This window comes from Citrus clementina, unplaced genomic scaffold (assembly GCF_000493195.1).
Source record: "Citrus clementina cultivar Clemenules unplaced genomic scaffold, Citrus_clementina_v1.0 scaffold_6, whole genome shotgun sequence".
In the NCBI taxonomy this organism is placed as follows: domain Eukaryota; kingdom Viridiplantae; phylum Streptophyta; class Magnoliopsida; order Sapindales; family Rutaceae; genus Citrus; species Citrus x clementina.
The window spans coordinates 164,808-167,898 of NW_006262139.1; positions in this window are offsets into that span (position 1 = coordinate 164,808).

A 3,091-nucleotide genomic window follows, 5' to 3' on the forward strand; every position below is an offset into this window, starting at 1 on the left:
AATACAAGCAATAGAATAACCTTTTTCATTTTGAACCTTTTTAAAGAAAATTCGAAATGCATCAATGGCATCATCCTTATTAGCTAAGAATAATACCCATGTGTATCTAGAATAATCATCCACAATAACAAATGCATAATATTTGCCACTTAAACTAGCATATCTAGAAGGTCCAAACAAATCTATATGAAGTAATTGAAGTGGTTTTGAAGTAGAGATATGATTCTTGCTTTTGAAGGAAGTTTTGATTTGTTTTCCAAATTGGCATGCTTCACAAATTCTATCTTTTTGAAAACTGATTTTTGGAAGGCCTTTTACTAAATCATTTTTCACGATTTTTGAAATCAAATCCATGCTTGCATGACCTAATCTTCTATGCCACAACCAACCATCATCATGCAATGCGGAAAGACATTTCTCATTTGTTGATGCACAATCTATATTAATGGTATAGACATTAACACATCTATTTTCTACAAACAAGACTTTCCCATCACATGCATTCTCAATGACACATTTTGATTCATCAAAGATAACTCTATATCCTTTATCGCATAATTGACTAATACTAAGCAAGTTGTGTTTCAAGTTTTCAACCAAACACACATTCTCAATGAGAGTAGAGGATACATTACCGACATTTCCAATCCCAATGATTTTTCCTTTTGAATTATCTCCAAACGATACATCTCCACCATTTTCGATCTTAGTAAAGCTTGAGAACCAAGAATAATTCCCTGTCATGTGTCTTGAACAGCCGCTGTCCAAGTACCATTTATTCTTCTTCTTCTTCAAGCCCTGTAGAGAAAATCTCAAGTTTTAGGTACCCAAACCTTTTTGGGTCCTTGAGAGTTAGCAATGGTTCCTTTCGGAACCCAAACACATTTCATACCATAATATGCATTTCTCTTCACTGCACATCTATTTTTCATATGACCATCTTGATTGCAATAATGACATACAATTTTATTGTTGATAGATGTATTCTTCACAAAATAACTCTTGTAAAATTTTTGTTTCAAATTCGGTTTATAACTTATGCCACTTTTGTCAAATACACATTTTTGTGAGTTTAGCAAATTGTCCAACATCTTTTGCCCATTTGTGAATTTTAGCACAATTTCATTTAGTTCATTACTCTTCTTTCTAAGCATTTCATTCTCATTTTTCAAGTCATTCATGTGTGACTCTAAGTGCTCATGTGAAGTGCTAGAATTCTCAAATAATGCAATACTATCATGCAATGTCTTATTTTCTAATTCTAGGCATGTAATCTTTGCACTAAATGAATCATTTTCATTCTTAAGCTCTATCATCTTCTTTTTAAGACTTATATTCTTTTTACCAATCTTCATTAGCTCATCATGCAAATCATTAAAAGCATCATGCAATTCATCATATGTAGGAAGAACACTTACCTCATCAAGTTCATCACATGATTCTTCCCCAATGGCCATGAGAGCTAAGTTTGTCATTTCTTGTTGTTCATCCTCATCACTTGTTTCCTCATCGCTATCATCCCATGTGGCCACCATAGCCTTCTTCTTGAATTTGTTGAGAAGAGGACATTCCGGTCGTATGTGTCCGGGCTTCTTGCATTCATAACAAGTGATTGGCTCCTTCTTCTCCTTCTTATTCTTATAGCCTCTGAACTTTCTCTGCTCATTATTCTTCTTGTAAAATTTTCTGAATCTTCTAGCTAACATAGCCAACTCCTCATCATCCATTTCGCTTTCCTCATCACTCTCACGTTTTGAAGCCTTGAGAGCAATGTTCTTCTTCTTTTCCTCATGCCCTTTTTCAGCTGCCAAATCTTCTTCATATGAAATAAGAGAGCCAATTAAATCATCAATAGGTAACACATTTAAATCCTTAGCTTCCTCAATGGCAGTCCTATTTGGTCTCCATTCCTTAGGTAGAGACCTAATGATTTTCTTGACTTTTTCGCTATTTGAAAAAGTTTTTCCTAGGGCTCCTAGAGTGTTCACTATGTCCGTGAATCTAGTATACATAGAGTACACATTTTCATTTTGTTCCATTTGGAACAATTCATATTGTCGAGTGTACCTACTTATTTTAGATTCTTTCACTTGGTTCGTGCCTTCATAGACAACCTCAAGTTTGTGCCAAATCTCATTAGCACTTTCGCAACTAGACACTCTATGAAACTCTTTCTTATCTAGTGCACAAAATAAGGCATTCATGGCTTTGGAATTTAGAGAAGCTTTTCTCTTTTCAAATTCATTCCAATCCCGTGAAGGTTTTGGAATATCTTCTCCGACTTCATTTTTAGTCAAGGGCATGAAAGGACCATCATTAACGATTTCCCAAATCTCATAATCTAAGGCTTGCAAGTAAATTCTCATCCTAGTTTTCCAATATGGATAATCGTTTCCATCAAAGTAAGGTGGTCTAGTGGTGGACTGTCCTTCCCTAAATGTGGAATCGTTTTGAGTTGCCATTGATCTTTAACTCTAGATGGTTAAATCTAAATAAGAGCACCAAGCTCTGATACCAAATGAAATACAAGTGTGCAACCCAAGAGGGGGGGTGAATTGGAATTTTAAAAAATTATCCTAACAAATCCACACAACAAGCAATCTAATGTCTTAACAATAATTGAAAACAATAAGTTCAATAATAGCACGATAATTAAAGAGTAAGGGAGAAGAGAAACAAACACACGAATTTTTACGTGGTTCGGCAATCTCCGCCTACGTCCACGCCTCCAAGCGATCCAAGCTCGAGGATTTCACTATCCAAGCCTTTCCAAGGCTTCAACAATTACAATTGACTTTGAGGTGTCAATAAACCTTTACAACAAAGAGATTATCTCCCAATCTCTTCACTCAAGTGTCTCACACACTCAAACTCTTACAAATAAATTGAAGAAATGAAAGATACAATGAAACTCACTCAATGAGTAGATATTCAAAGATGAAGAACAATGAATGATTCAATGATTTGTGTTTTGCAAGTTGTAAGCTCAAGATATCACGTGTGCTTTTTGTTTTTGCTTGTTGGAGAGATTGAAAATGAGTTGGATTTGAGTTCTTATAGTTTGAGCTAAAAAACTAGCCGTTATGCACAT